The sequence below is a fragment of the Myotis nattereri genome, assembly GCF_964212035.1.
Source record: "Myotis nattereri genome assembly, chromosome: X".
NCBI classification, from domain to species: Eukaryota; Metazoa; Chordata; class Mammalia; order Chiroptera; family Vespertilionidae; genus Myotis; species Myotis nattereri.
The window spans coordinates 115,111,844-115,124,310 of NC_138078.1; the positions used below are offsets into that span (position 1 = coordinate 115,111,844).

Below are 12,467 nucleotides of genomic sequence, written 5' to 3' on the forward strand. Positions count from 1 at the left end.
GTGTTTCAATAATGCTCAGTTTATGGGCACAGAAATTGGAATTTAATATAATTTTCACATGTTATAAAATATTATTCTTCTTTTGGTTTTTTGTTTCAACCATACAAACATGTAAAAATTATTCTTAGTTTACAAACCATACAAGAGGCAGGCTGCATTTTGCTGAGGATCACAGTTTTCCAACCCCTGATCTAAGCTGTTGCATGATACTGTACATGGCAGAAGTCATCATCTCATTTTCCTCTGATGATGCCAAATACAGCACTAAAAAGTTGAGGAAGTTATAGCAAGTTCAGAAGAATTGATGGCCATTCATTCATTCACTCAGCAAATGATTTCTTGAGTGCCTATTTGGCTAGAAATGAATGTTGATAAATCCTTGTGTTAAAATGTCCTCCCAAAATTCAAATATCAGTATGTGCCTCGTGCCTGCAGGTTAAATAATTTCCTCCACAAGGAGAAAGGCCTTGCTTTAGCACTTAGTGACTGTATACCTAGTGGCTATATGACTCCATTTTTTTTGGCATATAGCAATTTTTCAAAGAAACTAAAACTATAAGGAGAAATAAAACCTGATCCTTACACGTTTCAGACCTATTCATACTGACCTGATTTAGTGTCCTTATGCAAAGGGAGAAGCAAAAACAAAACAGAAACAACAAAAACAAGCATAATGGTATTCAGAGTTCAGTAAAATTAGGCTAAAAACAACATGGAAACTTCCAGGTCAAAATGTATAAAATATATAATGTACTTTAAGGTTAACTCCTCAGAGAATCAGGTGGCATTATGATATGGGGTCCAAGTAGAAAAATTATTATTCTAAATAGTTCTTTAGTCCTTGATTTTAGAAACTTCAATAATAGCACAGTGCTCTATGAGCTCCAACCTCAAATATGACACATAATGGACCTTTTAAAGAGCATTTCTATGACAACAACATTACTTTGAAAATATTAATTTAGCACCCCAAACATCAAGGGGGCTTGTTAATTGAGAGCAAGACAGTTTCTACTAAAACAGACCATTTATCCCTCTGAGGTATGAGTTGAAAGTGCAATTAATTATGTGTTTGAGAAACTCAGGTCTACACTAAATATGTGTATATTCTCTGTGAATCCCCATGAAATACATTTTTTTGCCATTTCAAATGAGTTGGTTTGATTCCAGGCAGGGCAGAATTCCAGATAGAACAAAGACTAAAGAACACACTCTGATAGGATTCTGGGCTTGGTTTACTCACCTCACAGCTAAGGGTGGAATGGCAGAATGAAAAGATGAGATACTGCATGATTATTATTATGATTGTTTTAAAATCTTTATGGTTGAGATTATTACAGATGTCTCTCTTTTTACCCCCATGGCTCCCCTCCACCTAGTTCCCACCCCACCCCAGGCCTTCGTCACCCTATCGTCTGTGTCCATAGGTACCGCAAACATGCATATAAGATCTTTGTCTAATTTCTTCCCACACCCCCACACCCTCTTCCCTCTGAGAATCATCAGTCTGTTCCATTTCCATGCCCCTGATTCTATTCCATTCACCAGTTTATTCTGTTCATCAGATTTTTTATTCATTTGGTTTTTAGATTCACTTGTTGATAGATATGTATTTGTTGTCATTTTGTTGTTCATAAATTTTTATCTTTACCTTTTTCTTCTTCTTCCTCTTCTTAAAGGATACCCTTCAGCATTTCATATAATAGTGGTTTGGTGGTGATGAATTCCTTTAGCTTTTTCTTATCTGTGAAGCTCTTTATCTGACCTTCAATTCTGAATGATAGCCTTGCTGGATAAAGTATTCTTGGTTGTAGGTTCTTGCTATTCATCACTTTGAATATTTCTTGCCACTCCCTTCTGGCCTGCATAGTTTCTGTTGAGAAATCAGCTGACAGTCGTATGGGTACTCCCTTGTAGGTAACTGTTTCTTTCTTGCTGCTTTTAAGATTCTCTCTCTGTCTCTTGCATTGGCATTTTAATTATGATGTGTCGTGGTGTGGTCCTCTTTGGATTCCTCTTGGTTCTCTGAACTTCCTGGACTTGTAAGTCTATTTCTTTCACCAGGTAGAGGAAGTTTTCTGTCATTATTTCTTCAAATATGTTTTCAATATCTTGCTCTCTCTCTTCTTCTGGCACCCCATAATTCGGATGTTGGTACACTTGAAGTTGTCCCAGAGGCTCCTTACGCTATCTTCATATTTTTGGATTCTTTTTTTCTTTTAGCTCTTTTGGTTGGGTGTTTTTTGCTTCCTCATATTTCAAATCACTGACTTGGGATCCTCTAGTTTACTGTTGAATTCCTGTATATTATTCTTTATTTCAGTCAGTATATGCTTAATTTCTGACTGGTCCTTTTCCTTTTCCATTTTTTTGGCATTCTCACTAAGATACTTGAAGGTCTTACTAAGTTCCTCAAAGGTTTCTAGAAGATTCTTGAGTAACCTTATAACTGTGGTTTTAAACTTTATATCCAGTAGTTTGCTTTCTTCCATTTCTTTCATTTGTGACATGTTTCTTTGTCTCCGAATTTTGGCTGCTTCCCTGTGTTTGTTTCTATGTATTGGGTAAAGCTGCTATTTCTCCTTGAGGTGATAGAGTGGCCTTGTGTAATAGGTGTCCTATAGGGCCCAGTGGCTCAATCTCCCCATTCACCTGAGGTGAATACTCTAGGTACACCTTTTGTGGACTGTGCGCACAGTCTTGTTGTAGTTGAGCCTTGATTGCTGGGAGGAATTGACCTCCAGACCAATTGGCTGTGGGGACCAGCTGCAACTACAATGGGAGAGCTGCTGTGCAGGAGACACCCTTATGGGGCAGGACTTGCTTCAATGGGGCTTTGGTGCTCACTGAGTCTGCCCCTTGAGTATGTCACTTATGGATGTGAAGAGTTGTAATCTGGTATGGTCTCACACTGACCACTGGGTACACTGGCTCCTGGATCTCCAATGGGGTACAAAGTCACCCACTGCCTCAGGCCACCCAGTAGGAGCTACAGAGAGATCTGCAGATTCCTCTTCTTTGCATTAGGTTTGGAAGTGTCAATGCAAGGCCCAGCAGTGAAGCAATGCAGGCTGGTGCTGGTGCCAATCTTGGGCCTTTTATTGATAGCTTTGGGGCTCCCTAACCCAGCTGCAGCTTGTTTGACAGGTTTTAGGCTGAGGAAGGACAGGCCATTCATATGCAAAAGTTGCTAAAGCCACTGCACACAGCTTGGGTGGGGTTGTAAATTGGGTGGGGTGGGGTCTCAGGGAATCACAAGGGCAGAGCAAACAGAAATGGCGGCCAGTCTGCCCTGCACCAGGGAGGTCCCAGCATGGGAACAATGACCACTGCAAGCACCTCCATCTGGAAGAAAGCCGCCCCCACATTCCTGCCCCAATGCCAGACAGTCTAGTTTCTCTCCGTATGTATCTGGGTCCCCGAGAGCCTTGCCCGGCACTGGGGCTCAGAGCAAGCGGGAGCTTGTAAATTCAGTTCGTGGTGCCGGCCTTTAAAGAGGAGCAGTTGGGTCCCCAGCAGCTGTGTGTCACTCAGCCCCAATCCGCATTTGTTTTTACAGTCTGTAGTTCTTACTGCCCATAGAGAATTCTTTCCCCAGTTCTAGGACCATGGGCTGGGGGTCTGGTATGGGGCTGGGACTCCTTGCTCCTCCAGGTGGCCTCTGCAAAGGTGATCTCCCTCCCTATTAAAAAAGTGTCACACCCGGATGCCGGACCAGCCCATTCCACACCTCTGCACCTCTTACCGGTCTCAATGCACTTTCTTCTTTACGTCTCTAGTTGTAGTACTTCTACTCAGCCAACTTTCCCATGGTTCTGGATGATAGTTGTTCTGTGTTTTAGTTGTAATTCTGATGTAGTTGTGGGAAGCAGCAAGTAGAGGCGTTTACCTATGCCGCCATTTTGGGTCCTCTCTATAATGATTTTTTTTTTTTTACAAAAGTTTATTCTTAAATGTACAGAAGGCTCCAAGACACTTCATTCTAGCTATAGATGGCAAGAGATGTTATAACAGGTAATCTAGATGTTAAAATAAGAATGGAATTAAGGATCACCATTGCCCCAGGTACAAGGAACAGCTTTTTGCCAGATTTCTTAAGTCCACCTATGGCCAGGGGGCCCTTCCCTGCCACCTTCCCTTTTAGCTCCTCAAATTCTGCTTTTCTTTTTGTTTCTGCTTGACTCCCTTACTTCCTAGGGAGAAGCAGAACTGGTTCACTCTGTGCCTGCCCATGCCTCCACGCCACCCTCACCTAGTCGATCTCCTTGACCTGCTTCTTGGGCTGTTTTAGTCAGGGCTGCTTCTTGCCACCTTTGTATTTGGACATGGCTCCTCAAAAATATAATTTAATTTCATAACCCTTTTTCATTTATCTTTCTTATGTTCAGTTACCCTTCTTAATGTGGATTTATTAAAAAATAATATATTCTGCATAATGAATGTGTAGAAATAATATGTATTGAAGGATTAAAGAAACAAAGTGGTCCAATAAGTTTGGGGCCATATCAATTCTGAAAGCCACAAGTATCAAGCTATGTAATCCAGCATTTGGTTAAGTTTTAGGCATTGATATGTACTGACATTATAGTTAAAAGAGTGACCACAGTCTTATGATTCCTTATAAATTAGACAGTTTAAGATTCTGGAGAAAATAATGATCCAGAAGAGTAATTCTAGATAATGACAGATGATGACATATATACAATTTTACTGAGTAGCTTATGTCTCATGTATAAGGACAGAAGAACCAAACAAATTCAGTGCATGGGTCAGTGCTATAAATAATGTTCCAAAATGGTTTGGTACAAGGCATGTAGACACTATTCTCAGTCTTAGATGCATTTTTTCAATGCCTAGCCTTTAAGCCAGGACCTATACTACTCTTATTATACATTACAATATGCTTAGAATAATGCAGTTAGTGAGATGTAGTATTCTCATCTAATTACCACCAGTATACTTTACCAAGTGCAGGAAAGATCTTTAAATATTTAGCTGTTTTTGCAGTGGAGTGGTGAGCTTTCACTAAATCTCCTGATAAGTCCTAAGAATGCAGTGTCCTACCAATTCCCTGTGAATTAATTCTGTTTGGCCTCATGCTTCACTGTTACCTGAGTGAGCTAGTTACCAATAGGCAGTATTCACTTTTATACTGAAATGTTGAAGTTTTTTAAAAGTGATATTGAGTCTATTCAACATAAAGCAAAATTATTATTTTATTTGGGAATAATGACTTCTGAAGAGTCAAAAATATAGAGGACAGTGTTGCTGTTAGTATAGTGATGCATGACTATAAAGCAAAGAGGAATTTTCAAGATTGCATGAAGGAGGGTGTTTAGTTAAAATAAAAGGTTAATTGAGACCATAAGTACACATACTGTCGTTTGAAGGCTGGAAAGTGAGGATGTTTTGTTATTTTTTGAATTTTACAAGAGTAAATGTTTTTGGCACTATGAAAGATAATAAAAGTCAAAATGACTCATCCCTCTACTCCACATACATAGGAATTCATAAAAAGAAAAAAAGCTGAATTCAAAGACAAGATTAACATCTCAGTGGACTAGGAACAGAAGAGAAACTGCAAAGCAGTGGGATATGCAGAGTTCTGAGTCTAGAAGTATGCAGTGCTACCCCAGACTTCAGTTCCAGGTGCGTATCAGTAATAAAAGAGGTCAGAGGCAAGCAAGGTGGAGAGCCAAGGGCCCTGAGGACTGGACTCGTGAACAGGATTACAGATTTATAAGAAACTTCTGACCTAGGTAGAAAAGGAACAAGGAAGGCACAGGATCCACTTCAACAATGAGCCAGGGACCCACTGGCTCAAAGCCAGGATTATTGAGAGCCCTAAAATACAATATGGGCACTAAAAACTCAACACAAAAATGACAATCCTAACCTCCAGGTACATGATAACTTTAAAAGCACTGTTAAATACCTCTTGAGTTAAAAATGAAATACCAATGGAAATTTTGTAAGTACATCTAGAACTTAGAGAATAAAAGTACACACTGCATATTAACATTTGTGGGGTACACTTGAAGGTATATAATGAGGGAGACAGAATTAAATGCCTGTATTAACTATAAGGAAGGGGGGAAAATAAGTGAGTTCAATATTTATTTCAAGAAGTTAGAAAAATAACCTCAGACTAACTTAAAAAGTAAAAGGAAGAAAAAATAAAAATAAACAGAGAAATTATTGCAATGGAGAAAAAAAGCAGATAAAGGAACTATAAAAGTAAACACTGGTTATTTTTTAAATTATAAAATAAACAATTGGCATAACTGATAAAAAAGAGAGAAAAGAAAAAAAAATAAAACTAAAAAGAAAAAGTACAGATACAATAAAAAAACTACAAAAAAATAACTATTAAAATATTTATGCAAATAAACACTGAGTAAAGACATAAAACATTAAAAATGAACAATCACAATTAAACAAATGTAATGTGTAATCAAAAGTCTCTGATTTTAAGATACAACAGGCTCACACAATTTCAAATGCACAATTTATCAGACTTTCAAGGAGTTAGATAACCTCTGTCTCTATAAACTGTTTCTGAGACTTAAAAGAGAAGGAAAACTATTCAACTCATTCACTGAGGCTTGTATAGCCATGACATAAAAACTTGACAAGGGCAATTTGAGAAAGGAGAATTTCAGACCAATCTTACTCATGAAAAAAATCCTTAAAAAAATATTGAACCAAATCCAGGGATGTGTAAAATGATAATAAATTATGGCCAAGCTGAATTTATCCAAGAAATGAAAGGCTGGTTTAACATTAGAACAATTAAAATAATTAAACAAATTAACAAACTAAAGAAGCAAAATCATGTGAATAAATACAGAAATAACAGTTAACAAAAATTGAGGTTTATATTTTAAAAACTATATATATATATCAAATTAAGAACACAGCAGTAGTCTCTTGACTTCTTAAAGGGTATCTATTAAAAACCTGCAGTAAACATAATAATTAATGGTATAATTTTAGAAGTGTTCCCATTATGGTCAGGACAAACACACCAACTCTTACCACTTCTATTTAATATATTAATGGACATCCTAGAAAATGCAATAAAACAAAGAAAATAAATAAGGTATAAAAATGGAAAGGATGAGTCAAAACTGTTATTATTTCCAAAGATATAACTACATAGAAAAATCCAAGAGTGAGTACAAACTATTAGAACAAAAAAGTTTAGCAGGGTTGCTAGAAACAAAATCAGTATAGTAACTTCAATAGCAAAACTCTATACAAGTAATAACCAATTAGATAATTCAATAGAAAAAAAATAAGATTCAATTTGTAGTATTAACAAAAGCCAGAAAGAACCTAAGGATAAAACTAGCAAAAGCTATGCAAAACAATTACGGAGTAAGCTACAAAAATTATTGAATGCCATAAAAATTATAATGAATGGAGAGATAAAATATGTTCAGGAATTGTAGGGCTATAATCATAAAGATATGAATTGCACTATAATTAATTTATAAATTTGATGCACTGTCAATCAAACACAAGAGAAACAAACTGAAAACAAGTCGCAAACTTGGAGACAACAACTGCAAAGATCAAAACTACAAAAATTGGTATCCAGATTTTATTACAAAAAACCACACAACTAAACAAAAAGTAGAAAAATGAATAAATGATACCAACAGGCAATTCTCAGACAAGGAAATCTGAATGGACAATAGACATATGAAAAAGCTCTTTCTCACAAATAATCTATAGCACATAAATTATGTTAGTGAGGGCTCATAACATGCATGCAGACTGACAATAATTTAACAATAGCAAATATACAGAATCAGGAATTTCATGCACTGATGGTGGGAGTCCCATAGCATGTACTTTGAAGAGCAATCTGACAGTACGTAGCAAAGTTGAGGATATTCATCCTCTTTGATGCAAAATTCCACTTCTAGGTATATACTCTGAAGTACTCTCTCACATACACACACACAGAAATACTCATGAGAACGTTTAATTAAGTACTGTCCACAAAATTAAATTTGGGGAACAGTCTAAATGTCCATTAGCAGAGGAGGATAAGTGTATTCATTTAATAGACAATGAAAAGAATGACACAGAGCCTCATATACCAGAATGGTTAAATCACAGAAACAATGTTAAGAGAACACTGAAGAAGACTCTGTATTTAAGGAAAACCCATTTAGATACTGTAAAAAATCAAAATAAAGCATAAATGGGAATGATCAATATCAAGTTCAGTATACTGGTTACATCTGAGAGTTAAATTTGAGAGGAAGAGAAATGGGATGGGGTATATAAGAAGTTTCAATTTTGTCTGTAATGTTTTAATGCCTGAAAATAAATCTACAGAAAATATAGTAGCATAGATTTGAGTTGAGTACAAGAGTGATGAGTATGTAAGTATTTGCTATGTGAAATCCCTGTACACTTAACATGTCATCATTAATAAAAATATTTAGAGTAAAATAAAAACTTTTTCATATCAAGTTCTTGAAAATTTCTCCTCAGTTTAGGAAGCAGGGTGGTGTTAAAACTCAGGATAAACTCATCCAGAATGAACAGTTTTTTACTCAGGTACTAGTAAGGGTGGCATTTAGCAGCTGTATGCTAACCTCACGTGCAGCTGAAGATTTCCAAATATTAATTCAAAATGTAGTAAATTCCATAAAACATCAAATGATTTCAATAACCATATAGGCTAATTTAAATATATATTCATGCATCTTAATGCCCCTCCTATACCTAAAATAAATAAATAAATAAATAAATAAATAAATAAATAAACCATGACATTGAGATGAGAAATCAAAGAAACCTAAAAATCATGAGCTGAGCTGATTTTTTCAATTTTCTTATTAAGTGCAGCTAAGGTAGAGATACCTTTTAATGAAATTTGGCTTTAGAGCTTAAATATATTAAACTATAATTACTTAAATTTCACATATAGAAGATAATAGAGAGGGAAAGAGGAAGATAGATAGGGAAGGGGAATAAAAAGGGAGGGAGGAGAGAGACCATGCTCCAGGTGCCCAAGACTCTGGAATTACCCACCCAATATCTGGAACCCATTTCCAAAATTTATCAGGGTTTCTACTCCAAGTCCTTACAACTAATGGTAGACATGATTTTTATGTATATATCCCTGGGTTCAACTGGGTCAAGAGGTAGCTGTTTGCAGGAGATATGAATGGAGTTTATTGATTGGCTGGGATATCAACTGTGTATATGTAAGGATACTTATCCTATCTAGTAAAGAGGGAATACGCTAATTGACCCTCATGCCATTGCAAAGATGGCGGTGCCTACAGCCAATACGGAGAGAATATGCTAATTGACTGCCCCACCCTCAAAGATGGCAGTGCCCACAGCCACAAGATGGCTGGGAGGGGAGGGCAGTTGTGGGTGATCGGGCCAGCAGGCGAGGGCAATTGGGGGGCACCAGGCCTGCAGGGGAGGGCAGTTAGGGGCGACTGGGCCAGCAGAGGAGGGAAGTTGGGGGCAACCAGACCTGCAGGGGAGCGGAGTTGGGGGGGACCAGGCCTGCAGGGGAGGGCAATTAGGGGCAACCGGGCCAGCAGGGGAGGGCAGTTGGGGATGACCAGGGCTGCAGGGGATGGCAGTTAGGGGCGACCGGGGTGGCAGGGGAGGGCAGTTGGGGGCATCCGGGCTGGCAGGGGAGGACAGTTGGGGGCAACTGGACCAGCAGGGGAGAGCAGTTAGGGGCAATCATGCCAGCGGGGAGCAGTTAGGTATCGATCAGGCTGGAAGGCAGAAGCAGTTAGGGGCAATCAGGCAGGCAGGAGAGCAGTTGGGAGCCTGCAGTCCCGGATTGTGAGAGGGATGTCTGACTGCCGGTTTAGGGATCGGGCCTAAACCAGCAGTTGAACATCCCCCAAGGGGTCCCAGATTGGAGAGTGTGCAGGCTGGGCTGAGGGACACCCCCCAGTGCACGAATTTCGTGCAATGTGCCTCTAGTCTATATATATAAAAAGAGGCAATATGCAAATTAGGCCAGGACGCCATTAACAGTCACGACCAGTCAGGAGAAGGCTGCACACGCAGGTGAGGCCCAGAGCAGAGATGGAGACAGAGACAGGGGGGCCTGCTTGAGCCGCTGCACCAGCTCAGGCGCACCAGCAGTCCCGCATCTGCAAATGAGCTGCAGAGGAAATACCTTTTCTGACCACTCATTGGCTAAGCTCCTGGTACACCACTCACAGTGTTCTTGGTAACTTGGGTAATAAGAATCCAAGGTGACCTAGGGTTTTTCCACCTCACTCCTGGAGGAAAAAACGAAGGTCCGCTGCTGGAGGGGCTAAGAAATGTCAAATCCTACCTAACCAGTTTGGCTCAGTGGATAGAGCCTCAGCCTGCAGACTTCAGGATCTGGGTTCAATTCTGATCAAGGGCATGTACCTAGGTTGCAGGCTCCTCCCTGGCCGGGCCCAGGATCAGGGCTCATGCAGGAGGCAACCAATAAAAGTGTCCCTCTCACATTGATGTTTCTCTCTGTCTTTCTCTCTCTTCCATGCTCTCTAAAAATCAATGGAAAAATATCCTCAGGTGAGGATAAAAAAGAAAAGAAATAAAGAAATGTCATATCCTATGAAAGAGACATCTTGAAAATGCCTAAAGAAAGTTGTCATGTTTCGTGGTGAAGGGACTGGAGTCCATGTTGATGAAAACACCTTGGTGGCAGCAGCGGCTGGCAGTGGCAGTAGCAGCGGAGTGATGGGGATGGCACATTCCCCTGATCAGCTGGTCGCTTCCCACAGAGGGAGGCCAGACTGCAGTAGGACATCCCCTAAGGGCTCCCAGACTGTGAGAGGGGGCAGGCTGGGCTGAGGGACCCTCACCCCCTCCCCCCCCCCGTGCACAAATTTTGTGCACCGGGCATCTAGTAGCTGTATAAGTGTTCAAAATTTGAACCTGGCCCTCTAGGTTACTATGAAGGTACATTTGTCAAGAGAGGAGGATATAATACATTTACTTAAAAGTATGTTAAAAAGAAGTTATTGGTGTGTGTGTGTGTGTGTGTTTAAGAGATAAGAAGAGTGCTCTTTGCCACATCTACTGTGAGGATGAAGACCATTATCAGCAATCAGACTGTGGACATCCCAGAAAATGTGTATATCACTCTGAAGGGACACACAATTATGGTGAAGGGCCAAGAAGCACCCTGCAGAGGGACTTCTACCACATCAACATAGAACTCAGTCTCCTTAGAAAGAAAAAGAAGAGGCTCCAGGTGGAAAAATGGTGGGGAAATAGAAAGGAACTGGCTACTATTCACACTATCTGCAGTCATGTACAAAACACTATCAAGGGTATTACACTGGGCTTCTGTTACAAGATGAGGTCTGTGTACGCTCACTTTCCCATCAATGTCATTATTCAGGAGAATGTTTTTCTCTTGTGAAATCAGAAAGAAATTTCTTGAGTGAAAAATACATCTGCAGGGTTCGAATGAGGTCAGGCATTGCTTGTTCAGTATCTCAAGTCCAGAAAGATGAGTTGATTCTTGAAGGAAGCAACATTGAACTTGTATCAAATTCAGCTGTTTTGGTTCAGCAAGCCACAACAGTTAAAAACAAGGATATCTGGCAATTTTGGGATGGTAGCTATGTTTCTGAAAAAGGAACAGTTCAGTAGGCGGATAAATAAGATCTAAGTTTTCCAGCTACAGAAACACCAAGATGGCGAATGATTTGTTACATTTTCAATATCTTAAAGATGCAATAAAAAACTCATATTGGAAAAAGAGAGAGATAAGACTAGCTGTCATGCTCATCTCACAGTTGTGGTGAGAATTAACTGACTAAATGGATATGAAAAAGCTCGATAGCCTACCAGCATTAGATAAAGGATATCACTCTTCTTTTCCTGGTATAATCCTCCATTTTATACATGCTGGCCATGAAATATTCTGAGTTTCTACTCTGTGGAGACCTTGCGCAATGCTGATTTGACATTGATGCACATTGAGTCATGATGGTCTTCAGGCTGCCTGATGCTGAACTAATAGGTGGTTCTTTTACCCTTCTTTTGGGCTAGCTCACTAGCTCCAGTCCTTTGAAGTCTTACTTTCATCCTGATCTATGTCCTGATTTTTCTTAAATTTACTCATAAGCCAGTTGTTCTTATTTATCCTCAGGCTAACCAGTATTGATCACTCTTTCTTGGAAACAGTCTATATTACATCAACTCTTTCCAATATTCAGAAGGTGATACCCCATCTCTTCTCACATTTTGCAGCATTTTAAAGTCAAAACATCCAGGCAAGTAGTAGGCATGTTTTTGCACATTTTGCAGATGGAAAATCTAGACTCAGAGTGGTAAGCAATTTGTCTGAGGTCATAAGGCAAAGCTTATATTTGTTAAACCTGGGACTGGAATTTAGGTTGGTCGGATTACAAAGTCTATGTTCTTTCTCCTATGCTTAAGATAACTTAATAAACCTCAAA

General features: G+C 39.3%; 1 protein-coding gene and 1 pseudogene across 2 annotated transcripts in view; one reads left to right on the plus strand and one right to left on the minus strand.

Annotated features, from left to right (window-relative positions):
• TENM1 (teneurin transmembrane protein 1) overlaps positions 1 to 12,467 on the minus strand; it is a 934,848-nt gene that overhangs the window by 697,263 nt on the left and 225,118 nt on the right. The gene's annotated exons all lie outside the window — the stretch shown is intronic.
• Positions 11,067 to 11,655, plus strand: LOC308536195 (large ribosomal subunit protein uL6-like; annotated as a pseudogene). Its single transcript has one exon. The product of its transcript is annotated as a large ribosomal subunit protein uL6-like (transcript).